We start from the raw sequence: 14,440 nt of genomic DNA, 5'->3' as shown, positions 1-14,440 counted from the left end.
TTGAGGCTGAATGGGCAGCTGTACATGTACACGTCATCAAAGCTCTGTTTGACTCAATGCCCAGACGTATCAAGGCCGTTATTACGGCCAGAGGTGGTTGTTCTGGGTACTGATTTCTCAGGATCTACTCACCGAAATTCCATGAAAATGTAATCACTGTCAGTTCTAGAATAATATATTTGTCCAATGAATACCCGTTTATCATCTGCATTTCTTCTTGGTGTAGCAATTTTAATGGCTAGTAGCGTAAGTGATTGTTATGGGTTCTACTTCTTCTTTTCTAGGTGTGAACAGGCGTTACTCGCTGTGGGATCTGAACCCAGCAGCTGATAATGATGATGACGATGATGATGATCTCTGGGGAACGACATCGATTGTTCAGAGGCAGATATCGCTTTGTTTGTTATTTTTGAGATGCTCTAGTTTGTAGATGTTCTCAATGCGAATATCGGTGTTTTGACACGACCACCAGCTACTAGTTATTTTGCACCTGTGTTTTCGTTTGGGTTTGTCCGTATTCTTTCAGACACATTCCCCTGCCGACGTCATACACCTCCTCTAGTACCCATGCTGGATATGACCTTAAAGACAAACATGCCCACTGATGATGAGTTGTGGAAGTGTATTCCAGTAATGAACATAACAACATTTTACGTGTAAGTACTCAGAATTTATTATTATTATTATTATACGAATACGGATTTTTATTTCTCCTTGCTTAGATACTTATCAACTGCGTCTCATTCTCCTTCTGGTGTGCAGAGCTATTAGGAGTTGGACGTGTTGTTGAGGGGAAGAGCATTGTCCAAGTTAGGGGGAGAGCTGTCGTGACGTCATGGGGTGAGTCGATACCAGAGCGGTCATACTGAGTCACTTTTCTGAGGTGCAGGAAAGGGAGTCCTGTAAGACACTCAGCTGTATGCTCTACCTTGATTTATGTTCATAAGATTTTGATCAACTTAGTGTGGGGTCCAGTTACATCTCTCTTCAAAAGTATACATTGCTAAAAAAAGAATGTCCTAATGCCCAGAATCATGATGAGAGGAATTTAAATTGATTTCCATGGTTGCTTCTCGCTAGCGATAGAAATTACCCTAAAAATACAGGGCATACAGATACACAACAAACACCAGATATCCACTGACGATCAAATTTCTCGTATATGGCCGGATGTTGGAAAGCCATAAGGAGAAGACGAACATTAACACACTGTGTGGCCCATCGACAAAGAAGTCAAGCGTAAATTAGGTGATCCCTTCTTCTTGTCTATATTAGCTGAGAAACATCCAAAACGCGTAGACCTGCTGCTAATCTCTGAAGGCGATAGGCAACACAGCGTTTGGATAAATTGCATGTCCCACCTACGTTCCTCTGAAATGAAAACAGAAAAGGTGCAAGACATTTTTGCTGTGGATGTCTCGTTTACCAAGAGCATGTATCTTGAAAGACCTGATTGACTGCTAGAGCCAGGAAACAATATGTGTGGAAATGCTTATCAAGGATAAACGGTTCTAGAAGTTTAAGAATGTCTCTCACCAACACTTCTGTCCCTTCGTTGTCTACGTCGATTTAGAGCGCCTCCTAGCTCCAGTGGTACAGTGTGAACGTGGTGCCTCTGCCTCCCGTATCACTGTCACAAAATGATGCATACGATATGTGGCTACCCATCAAGTTCTGTGCACTAAAATTAAAATCTTATGTCAAGGGAATAGTGCGAGATGGCTGCTCACTTAGCTTGAAAGTCTTGTCCGGGATGTTTATAACATTTATAGTGAAAACGTCCTCATGACCAACGTGAAGGAGAATGATGCACTGTGCAAGCAGGCAGCTGATCGTTATATCTGGGGACTGTGACTGGACAGAGGTGAGGAAGCTCCCTGTAGAGACTGTTGCCACGTAACGGGGAAGTCCCAGAGTGCAGCTGACAACCCATGTAACTTTAAGTACCAACTGCCACAGCACACAGCCATCTTTTCCACAATTTAAGTGAGGATGATGCCCACTTTATAGTTCAGCACTTTGACGAGTCTGGGTAGTAGGATGATAAGATCAGTGTCATTGCTGACACCGTTGACAGATACATGCCGCTTCACAGAGGATCACACCACTTCCTGGATTCACAACGCTTCATGCTCACGTCTCTTTAGAAATTTGCTGAACCAACGCGTCCTGAAGATATTCTTAGCAAAGGGAGCCACTTATCTCGATGATGTAGAGTTTCAAGAGTTTCAACTTGTGACGGAGAAGGGGTCTTTCCATAGGAATATCTGGATTCTCTAGTAAACTAAGAGGCATTTCCATAATGAATGGAAAGAACGGGCACTTGGTGAATGAACAGCAGGACTTCGGCATCTCTGATTTATCACAACATGTAAAATGGTGAACACCAATGTACATCTGACCGCCAACATCGAGAAGTTCTGTAGCATATGGCTGAGATTTCGTGGGATGCCATGTTAAGAAAGACACAAGCCGGCAGCGAATTCTTGACCAACGTTGACATGCTTGTCTTCCTGGAACATGCGATTCACGAGTTACTTTGCCAACGTGTGCGCAGGTATGCCAAGGCAAATAACTTCCAAATAATCGAGGGGGAGTACACGTTGTCTGACGATTTCAGTATCATCCTTTACCTGGATGTAAACTGTCTCTACAGGCAAACCATGCAACAACGTCTACCATTTGGAGGGTTCTGATGGATGTCCAAAGGGGAAATCACCATACTGAGGAAAGAGATCAAATATGTGGCTGCTGATGCTGTTGAGGGATATGTCCTAGAGGTAGAGCTGGACTATCCCACAAGTCTGCATGACAAACATGGTGATTTGCACAGCCTGAAAGACTTTCACGTTCAGGGACTTCAACAGGTGCCTCCTCTAGGGCATTGGCGCTGCACCACAAATGCTTATCAGGAGACCTTTCGACCGAGGTTATATACTGAGGTATATACTGCAATTCCAGCTGGAAGCAGGGGTGTCCTACCACGATCACAAGTGGTTCACTGGGGGGCATAGGTGTGGAAATTGCTGCACTCAGACTATTTACTGATGCGTCTGGGTGGGTTTATTTGTTAGTAAAAAGGTAAAAGAGTGTTCCACTTGACTGGGTGTGTGTGGAATAGTTTGATGAACTGTTTGTCACAGTTCTGACTGCATGTTTGAGATTATGAATGTTTCATTGCACACTGCGTGCGTCCATGTGTGTGTGTGTGTGTGTGTGTGTGTGTGTGAGAGTGAGAGAGAGAGAGAGAGAGAGAGAGAGAGAGAGAGAGACAGAGTATATATTTCCTGTGGAACATGTACAATATGCATCCGTGTAAAGAAAGTATTTTATATGTTTATGGTTCGTGTGTGTGTGAGTGCGTGTGTGTGTGTGTGTGTGTGTGTGTGTGTGTGTGTGTGTGTGTGTATGTGTGTGTGTGTGTGTGTGTATTGTTTTTGAGCTGCCATTGCTTTTGCTGTTCTAAGTATGTACACACTGAAAACTTCTCTCTCTCTCTCTGAGTTACTAATAAGTGTTTAATAGACGTTGGAAATGAAAAAATTACCTTATTCACAAAAGAACGTGTATATTGTAATGAATCAAATACGAAATAACAAAACTGTTACGTATATAACAAATACGAGAAAAAATGGAAATTAAAAAGCTTTCAGTTGTTTTCACAATACAGTTGTTCTTCTTTTTCATATTTTTTGAATGAAATACCTCCTTTATCAGTTTTATATTGATGGCAGGAGCCAGAGAAAAAAGAAATCCTTTTCGAATACAATATTTTTTAAATTTACGTACATACATACATGGCCGACCGGTTCTAGGCGGGATCGCGATTTATCGCCTCCAAGTCGTATTTGCGTAAGTGGAGCTTTGCGGATGTGCGCCAGGAATACTGCACGCGTATACGTGTGTGTGTGTGTGTGTGTGTGTGTGTGTGTGTGTGTGTGTGGGACGTGCATCACGTCCTCGCTGTGACAGCGTGCGGTTAGCGGTCAGCGTGCAGCCAACATCCCGTTTGCGGTCTGAGCCGCTTCCCACTTCCGACAACCCGGCTGTGGGCGTCACAACAACACAGGGCGAGAGAGGCCAGCGAGCGACACGGGCCGAGTCCACACAGTAGGGGGCCCGGCGTACGGACAAACCCAAAAGCACTGTAGTGGTGACACGTGGCTGCAGTCGACTCTTACCGATACGTCGATAAGCAGCATAGAAAACGAAAAATAAAATTCAGAATTTCCCTCGTTGTCCAGGAGCAGTGAATTGGAAGGTGGTGCACACTTTTGAATCGGCACCTTCCAATACGTTGAATCCGTCGTCCTTGCCATGGCGCCACTGCGCTTTCTGCCATCTAGACCTAATCTATGCCGGCCGGTGTGGCCGAGCGGTTCTAAACGTTTCAGTCTGGAACCGCGCGACTGCTACAGTCGCAGGTTGGAATCCTGCCTCTGACATGGATGTGTGTGATGTCCTTAGGTTAGTTAGGTTTAAGTAGTTCTAAGTTCTAGGGGACTGATGACCTCAGAAGTTAAGTCCCATAGTGCTCAGAGCCATTTGAACTATTCTGAACATATATACATACATACATATTTGTACACAGTATTATGTGAGAGCCCAGTTACCAGGGGCACAGGGTCAAAATCGTAAGCTGCCTCGTTACCTGGGCCACAGCACGCCCTGCCGTACTACTCTGCAGGGCTGCAGTGAAGAACCACGAGAGGAATTATCTCGAATACGAATACCTCAAGACTGCTGCAGCTGTCTGAAGACTTAAGTTTCATTCAGAGAGCAAAGTGTGTCTTTAAATCGAAACTATCTGTACAACATTGGTTTCACGGAATAACTTTTAGCAATTACACTTTTCCTAAGCAGGTGCAGTGTATGATCAACGAAGCGTAGCTGCACCGCAAATGTAATAAAGAAGTCGTCCTTTAAACATTCTCGCAAGCTGTGAGGTACTAACTCTACAAAATATTGGATGCGTATCAGGTAAATTGCCTTTGCTGCAGTGAAATGCTTGGGTGATGGTAACGAAAACAAGATGCAATGATAGGACATAATACGATGTCAGCAGAAACCATTCTTAAATACGGAACCCGCTACTGTCAATCGTTGAAATTACCATCCAGCAAACATCCGTAATATTTATAGGAAAAACATTTAATCTACCCAGAACCTTTTCAGTTCACTAAAACAGGTATCGCGTAATTCTCTTCCCAAAGGATCCAAAATGAGGCTCACACGATACTTTATGGACTGGCACGTTGCTACATACGCCACAAAAAGTTACACAAAGACACAGATCATACTGCGTCTTTTTGCTTTCCATGTATACTACTGTCAGAATCCAAATAGTCATAATGCACAGTGGCCATTCTATGTGTTAAGGTTGGGTTGTTTGGGGAAGGAGACCAGACAGCGAGGTCATCGGTCTCATCGGATTAGGAAAGGATGGGGAAGGAAGTCGGCCGTGCCCTAAATCAGAATGGCCGGACACGGGATTGAACCGTCGTCCTCCTGAATGCGAGTCCAGTGTATGTGTTAAGAGCACATAGCTTTTACTCTCGGTAGTGGGAAAATCACTGGTGGTGGTGTTCATAAATCATAGACAGAGAATTCAGACTCGATAATGGTTCGAGTTAGGACACGAGACACGTGCAGAAATGCTAACGACTGAGATGAATGCTCTCAGAAAGCAGCATCCGGTTTCCCGTTAGTCTGGCACAGATTTTCATTGGCCTTGACGCATTCACCAGATATTCCGCTTGTGGCTGTAGTAGCACAGTGCCTTTAACAAAGCCACTCGCAGACGCAACACGCTCCAACTGGTGGACCTCAACTGCAGGTTTTCGTTATTGACGCGCGTCCTCTGTGGCTGCGGCGGCTGGGGCATTGCCGTGTCACACGGACAGTGCTGGCTGGCAGTGGTGAGCACAGGGGGCCGCCAATGGCGTCGCGCCACAAGTGTCAGCTGCGCTATCGTCTTGTCATGGAGTCGTGGGAAATGGTCACGTGAATGTTAAGGTGGAAGAGTTTGAGCAGTTGTCTCGAAATGTATGAATTATGTGGTACGTATACAGGTTAATAAGGAGATTTGAAGTTGACGAACCTCCATGTTGAGAGAAGTAAGTTTATAGGCCTTCAATATGGAGTAGAGATTCTTAGGAAGAGAAGATGCTGATGGAGACTTGAATTGCCACACTGAGACTCTAGACCACTCCCCACTAAATATGAAGCTAACATGCTTCAGCTTGTAAAGCAGGATGCAAAGTTATGTGAATCTGTTAAAGAAGTAGCTAGCAAATACGAGAAAAGAAAGATACAGACGATTTTCTTCGATCTCTAACCATTCCGAGCTTAGCCTCCCTGTATCATGGCCCCAAAAGGCTCACAGAAGTAGAGGTTGGTTCAGAATTCTTCCAGATGGTTAGTATTAGAACTGGAGAGCCAAAGACAGCTACAGGATGAAAAAGGTATACTGGGAAACACTCCCCAAGAACTGACCAGGTGGTGTGTGTCATTTTCTCACACCCTGTACGTATAATACAGTTTATAAGAGGAGGTAAAAACTCCACTTACCATACATTCGAATGCGAGGGGAACCAACAGCTGCGAGGCGTGCGTCGCACCGTGTGAGAGCAGCTGCGCCAAGTCCCGCCAGTAGCTGGAGAGTCGCTCCCGGAAAACAGCCGCCTGGACCTGCAGTTCTGCACAAGACGGGAGACGACGGACTGGTGAGCAAGCCAGTGGATCAGACTTCTGTAGAAGCACAGCTTTCACTTTCTGCCCCCACAAAGTGTATGCAGGTAGCATTTACCTTTTGAAACTAGATCAATATACAATGTCAGTAATCGTATGAGTTACAGCACGGACATCTTGACCAGACGTTACAAAGCTCATATTCCAGCGACAAATGTAAAGAGCACATCAAGCAAAGAGAGAGGAGTACCATCACCTAACGTAGATCCAGTAATAAAAATTAACCTAATGGTAGAAGTATCAAAATACCTGAAGAAGTGGAAATATACAACTATTTCAAAAATCACCCACACAGCTTGCCCAACAATAAGACAGATTTAAGAAATAAGAGACCTCAAGATAAATTCCAGTCAGTTTTACGTGCTAATAATAGAAAGTAACATAAATGAGAATGTATAGTTTGGCTATTTGACTTTGACTTACTGACAATCATAGGACGTAACGATTTGCACAGGATCGTGTCTATGCTGGTTTTATAGTATGAGTACTCTTTACAACGTTTCCCGTGAGTTGTATGATATGTATGGAAATGAGGAAGAATTACGTTTTTATATTTAGGATGTATTTATTTTAACATAAGAAATATATTTTAGTAATTCAGTAAAAAATGGAATAAGGTGTTTTGCAAGTGTAGCTGAAAAAGCCATTCTCGGCCTAAACTTTCTAAGGATCATGGAAATGTATGACTACATTTGTTCTGGTACAGTACCTTGCATATTAACAGTACATTTTACAATTACATGATGATACACATAATGTTCTGTAATGTGTGACATGTATCCCATCACATGTTTTTATCTCACTTTTTGTACTCCTTTTTCTTTTTATTTGTCCAGTGGATCAATTCATGTACGAAAGTTGTTGTGAATGCGATTTATACCTTTGTGATGTTAATGTGGTACAAAGAATACACATGTAAAATTATATATATATATATATATATATATATATATATATATATATATATATAAACAAAGATGATGAGACTTACCAAACAAAAGCGCTGACAGGTCGATAGACACACAAACAAACACAAACATACACACACAATTCAAGCTTTCGCAACAAACGGTTGCTTCGTCAGGAAAGAGGGAAGGAGAGGGAAAGACGAAAGGATGTGGGTTTTTCCGCTCCCGGGATTGGAATGACTCCTTGCCCTCTCCCTAAAACCCACATCCTTTCGTCTTTCCCTCTCCTTCCCTCTTTCCTGACGAAGCAACCGTTTGTTGCGAAAGCTTGAATTGTGTGTGTATGTTTGTGTTTGTTTGTGTGTCTATCGACCTGCCAGCGCTTTTGTTTGGTAAGTCTCATCATCTTTGTTTTTAGATATATTTTTCCCACGTGGAATATTTCCCTCTATTATATTCATATATATATATATATATATATATATATATATATGATTATTACTGCCATGTTTTTATGAGCAGCCAAGCTGCTGTAAGTCTTTGACGATGGATACCATATGTACTATTATGCACTATCACAATAAAGAAATGTCTTATCTTTTTTCTTTACACCAAATGCTTGTATCGTAAACAGAATGCCAAATTTTGTTAACAAATGTAAACACGATATTAAAATACTCTGGTATAAAACGTTTACTGTGGCATCTACAATCACTGCTAAGGGCAAAGAAGAAACGACTTGTGAATATGTTCCCCACCAACCGCCTCAGTTGTCGTATAAACAACATGAACAGTGATTTGAGGAGATTCATGTTAGTGAAGTTAACATCAGTAACAATAAATTTACCTCATGCCATTGCTATGATCCTTACGTTCATCTAAAGTTGATGTACACTCGCAGTTAGGAGACTCAACATACAGAGACAACAGTGAGATATACACACGTCAGAAGATTTGTAAATTTTGACACCTCCAGTGGCCCGATGCAAGTGATGTCGTGCTTTTAGCATTTTTTGTAATATAACTGCTTCATGTATGGGAGGATAGTGGCGTTCTATACATGCCATCTGCACTTCCCTCTCCGGTTATTGCTGTATACCCGTATAAAGGGCATAGGATCGAAAATGTAGTCGTGAAAACATATAATGTTACAGTTAATGGCAGACACAACGTCTTTAAGAAAAATACTGCACTATTTTTATGCCTGTGCCAGATTTTTGGCATTTCGTTCTTATGCGAGCCTATTTTCAGTACAAAAAAGACATTGCTACAGATGGAGAATGATGTTTGTACACGATGTTTGTTCTGTTCCTAATGCTATTGGAATTACTCAGCGCAAATCGCAAAACAGAAAGTCCAAAGAACGTGCATCTTAATAACGAATCATCGGCATGAGGGACTTGAGAGCATCGTACCGACACATTACACTGGCATCTGGCTGTAGGGCAACGACTGCAGAATGTATAGCCACGGGTTGGGAGAAGTTCGCCAGCCATCACAGACAGACCGGTGTAACCTGGGTTGAGATCTGTGGCTACCACTGACACCACGCCACAAGCAGCACAGTGTAGGGCGTTCTGTGGTGTTCAGCGGCGGGAGTCGCCTTTGCCTGTGGCGGTCAGGTCGACGCTGCTCTGTCCTCAGGTGGCCTCGTGAGACGTCACGGGAAGCAGCGGTCGTCGTGATGCCAACCTCTGCAGCCCACAGAAACAAACAGGGGTTAGGAAGACTCGCGATCAAATCATGTGGAAGGCATATGGAACAGTTCTTCGGAATTTCGAAAATTTGGAAGCCAAATTATTATTCAAATTGGTTCTCCAGATAAACAATCAGTATCTCTTGAAAATATCATTCACATAGTTCTTTATGTTCAAGGACACATAAGTGCGAGGACATCAGCACAATTACCTAAAGCGCTCTCACACTCAAGTTGCTGACAAGAATATGTACATAAGAGGAAAAAGTAGATTGAGGAAGTGCTAGATGACGATCAATTTGGTTTTAGGAAAGATAAAGGCATCAGCGAAGGACTTCTCAGTTGGCGATTGATGATTAAAGCGAGACTTAAGGAAAATCTAGACATGTCCGTAGGATTTATAGTTAGATAAAATTCGTACGATAATTTAAAATGTTGCAGGATTTCCGAAACTCTAAGGAAAATGGGTGTAAACTCTAGGGAAAGAAGGGTTACGTGCCATTTGTACATCAAACAAGAGGATAAAGTAGGAAGACCAATAACAAACAGATTAGGTTAGGAAAGGCAAAAGACATACATCTAATCGCCCCTACGATTCAATCTGTACATCGAAGAAGCAATGACGGAATTAAAAATGGGGTTCAGAAATGGAATTGAAATTCATGTTGAAAGGTTATCAGTGACAGGAATAGCTGATGTCATTGCTGTTCTCAATGGATGTCAGAGATAACAGTAGGAGATGTTGAGTAGAATGTACAATCTAATAGGTAGACTCTATGAATTAAGACTAAACCAAAGAAAGATTAAATTAATGAAGTCTAGCAGAAATTAGATCAGTGTTCAACTTGTCAGAATTGTAGACGAGGATCAAGACGAACTGAAAGAATTCTGCTACCTTGAGGACAAAGTAGCCAGCTGAAGTGGCCGTGCGGTTCTAGCCGGTGCAGTCTGGAACCGCGAGACTGCTACGGTTGCAGGTTCGAATCCTGCCTCGGGCATGGATGTGTGTGATGTCTTTTGGTTAGTTAGGTTTAACTAGTTCTAAGTTCTAGGGGACTAATGACCTCAGAAGTTGAGTCCCATAGTGCTCAGAGCCATTTTAACCAAGGACAAACTAACTCATAATGGAAAATGAAAGAGAACATAAAGAGTAGAGAAGAACATTGAAAGAGGATGTTCACGGCCAAATGAAGTCAACTAACATCAACTGTCAGTTATGTAACAACGAAATCAAACAATCATTGATAAAATTATTTAATAGGATAGATAAAAGAATCGACTCACGAAGCAGCGGCAGAACACACATAGAAACTGTTGTGATTGGCAAGCTTTCGGAACCAGTGGCTCTTTCTGCAGGTAAAAGGGTTGAAACGGAAGGAAGAAGGGTTAAGGAAAAGGACTGGACAGGTCTAGGAAAAGGGGGAAAAAGGGTAGATTTTGGGAAAGTCACCCAGAACTGCGGGTCAGAGGAGACTTACCGTACAAGATGAGAAGGAATGTTGGGGACCGCATCCAGGGAGCTTAAAGGTGGAAGATAGGGTAATATACAAGACAGAGATTACTGCTACAACATTGACCTCGAGTTAACAAGAGTGTGTCCTCCTATAATAGCCCTGTAACTGGCAAAACATATTCTATCAAAGGGAGAGCCAGCTGCGAAAAGATACAAGTCATATTCCAGCTACTGCGTAAACACTGTTTAGCCTTCTACATAGGCATGACTACCATCACATTATCAATTAGGATGAATGGGCATAGGCTGAGGGTATATACTGGTAACTCACAATATCCTGTTGCAGAGCACGGTCTACAACGTGACATTCGTGACACCAGCGCCTGTTTCACCACCTGGATTCCTCCCCCAGGCACCAGTATCTCAGGACTCCGTAGGTGAAAACTAACTCTACAACGTGTCCTTGGTTCTCGCCACCCAGCTTTTTATCACTGTAACTACTCTTTGCTTCACTCCGTTTCAGTTTGCTGCATCTTTCATTGTTATTCCCATCTATTTTTCACCGCCCCATCCCACCTCTGTTATGTACAATGTGCTTACCTTCTCACTCTTAATAACTTGTGATCAGTGATTTAGCAGTAATCTCTGTCGTGCATATCACCTTGTCTTAAGCTCTTAGGTTTTCAAATCTCGTCCAATGCAGTCCTCAACAATTAGTCTTCCCTCCTCATCTCGTACAGTAAGTTTCCCCTGACCCACAGTTCTGGGTGACTTTCCCAAAATCTACCCCTTAAGTTTTGAGCACAGTATTCTGTGAAAGTGAAACATAGACAGTGGGAAAACCGGGACAGAAGAGAATCGAAGCGTTTGAGATGTGGTGCTAGAGAAGAATGTCGAAAATTAGATGGACTGATAAAAGAAAAAATGATGAGGTTCTCATCAGAATCGGTGAAGAATGGAACATACCAAACGTTTTGGTAGGAAGATGGGACAGTATTTTGTTCTTGATCATGTAACCTTATTGTTTCCTCTTGGTTCTTGTACGTATCACCCGTATTTCTTTGCAACTTACTCCCATTTTTCTCAATATTTCGAACATCTTGCAGAAGTTTACATTTCCGGGTGCTTTTTCTAGGTCTAAAGGGTCTATGAATGTGGCCATTTTATTTTCCAAGTTTTGCTTCCCTCATCAGTCACAATATCAGAGGTACCGCCCTCTCATGCTATTAGCCTTCTGACAGTCAAAATGATCGTCATCTATCATATCCTCTATTATCTTTTCCATTCCTCTGTATATATTACTCCTGTCGACAAATTCCATACATGAGGTGTTATGCTGGTTGTGCGATAGGCCTGCAAGTTTCTGCTCTTCATGGTTGTGTCTAATGGTATACCACCATTCTCGTATATTCTAGACGCCAACTTCAATAATTCTTGGTTGACACTTTCGCCAATGATTTGCTGATCAATTGCTGTGTTTTTTTCTGTTTCCCAAGGTTTCTTTTCCGTTAGCTCCTTATATCTATCTTTGTTTGACCAATTTCTACGATGCCCTTTTCATAGGTGTCCATTTCTGTTCAAATGAACTGCCTGTGTGGTATTCATCAACGTAATATCTACAGCGCAAGAGAAATTCAAATGAAGTTCGTGATTGCTTTGCACTTTAGTGTACCACTCCTTTCCGCATTTTGTTCTTCCAGACCATTCTCTTAAACTTCAATCCACTCTTCATCGCAATTCAACTGACATCTGAGCTTATGTCTGGCCCTAGGTGTGCCACACATTCGAAGAGCAGGATTTAGAAAACGATAGATTTCGACTTCTAGACATAGATAATCGGACAATTCTTCCCATAAATACAGATGTACGTGTATTAAGAAGAGCCTCGCCAGGACGTAACCTCAGATGGAACTTTCCTGTGCCTCGATCCTTTTCGAAGCATACATCCCGTGGGGAAGCGAGCGTTTTCGATAGCTACCGACGGTTACCAGTTAAAACAAAGAGCGACAGAGGGAGAGAGAAAGGGACTCCCCTCTCTTCCACTCCGCTCCAAGGCCAAACCTCGTGTGCAATCATGACTGTTTGTACTGAAGCCATAATGTTATGTAATTGCAGTACGTGAAGTTTTGATATTTTTATCATGTAATTTGTTAAAAGAAAGGCGAACAAACATGTAAAAGTAATGCATCCACAGTTTGAAACAGTTACACTGTTTTACATCTAAGTCAACTTAAAGATACAGAGCTACAATTTTTGTAGTATGTGTATTCTGATATAAAGCATAACGTGCTACAGTTGCAAAATTGTACATCAGCAGTTGATTTGATCACTGGGATGTGTATCAACAGTTGTGCATGTCCCATCAACAGAAACGTGTGTTCTTATGTGTCTCCACTGTTGCTGTTGTTGTTATTAGCAGAAGTAGTATAATTGTCACTATCGTGTGTTGCCCGTGTACTTCGCATGCCGTAATGTTGACTCATTGAGATGTCAGGTTATATATAAGAGAGTGCACGAATGCCTTAATTTCATCAAGTGGAATAAACGCATAAAGAAGTAAATAAATGTACACAATGTGCCAAATTCCGCCACTTTTTATAACGCACATTACACTATTTCTAAGGACACGGGCTCTGTCGTTTCTTGCGACTCTTAGTGTCTGTTCTGCTGAGGTTGGCATCGTGTAGTGGATCCCCGTACGCTCTGTAGCGTATGGCATTAAAGGTCTAAAAATTTCGTAAAAGTTGCTGTACGTTCCTGCATTGTCACTTTTATCGCAACGACAATGAACGGGAGTCTTAAAACGTCACGTGTCAGAAATCTGTGCTGAAGTTTAGTGAGCGAGCAGTCTAGATCGCATCACATCGCATAGTGATTTTTTAATCCGGACCTGTGCGCTACCTTCATGCTGAGTACCCTGGGGACGCTCCCAAGACAGCAGCCGTGTTCACAGACCGCGTGGACACGCTCCTGGCTGGACGGCCGAACACTCAGCCATCCTGCCGCATCCCGACATGCCCGCTAAGCCATCCGGTCTCAGCCTCACAGGAAATGTCTGGCACCAGCGTGTGGACAGCGGCGGTCTCAACGTCGCTGCGGTCTGGCGGCTCTACGGGAGCTGTTGAGTGACGTCAGCTGAACACGACACAACTGGAGAGACTCGTGGACTCTCCTTGTCGGCCAACTCAGGCCCTTGTCGAGGTTAGAGGTGGTGTGCTCTACTGCTGTGTCACCATGATCTCTCTTTATCTGGCATCGAATGAAATCGGTCCTCAACCTTCATGTTTATTACTTGTAACCTTCCACATAAACATAACTAACTGGTCCTTGTGTTGTAAGGAGAAAAACGTACACTTGCAAGATCTCAACCCTAGATACCAAACACCCGCCCCTCTTAAAATAAATGGCCATACTTATGATAATACTCATTTTAGACGTCTTGAATGCAGAGTTTTTAAAGTTCTGTAGATGCAGGTTGCCTGCCACTGGCTCCGCCCCACTGCAGCTGCCTGATGCACGAGTGCAGAGTACTGTGCAGCGGGGTGACGTCCAGAGCCCTCATACCCTCTTCACGTCGAAGACGTGGGAAGACGAGTGTGGAGCCGGTCACTTCTGCCCCATGTGTTTCACACA

This window comes from Schistocerca piceifrons, unplaced genomic scaffold (genome assembly GCF_021461385.2).
Source record: "Schistocerca piceifrons isolate TAMUIC-IGC-003096 unplaced genomic scaffold, iqSchPice1.1 HiC_scaffold_1872, whole genome shotgun sequence".
Classification (NCBI taxonomy): domain Eukaryota; kingdom Metazoa; phylum Arthropoda; class Insecta; order Orthoptera; family Acrididae; genus Schistocerca; species Schistocerca piceifrons.
Note: the sequence above shows the minus strand (reverse complement) of the source record.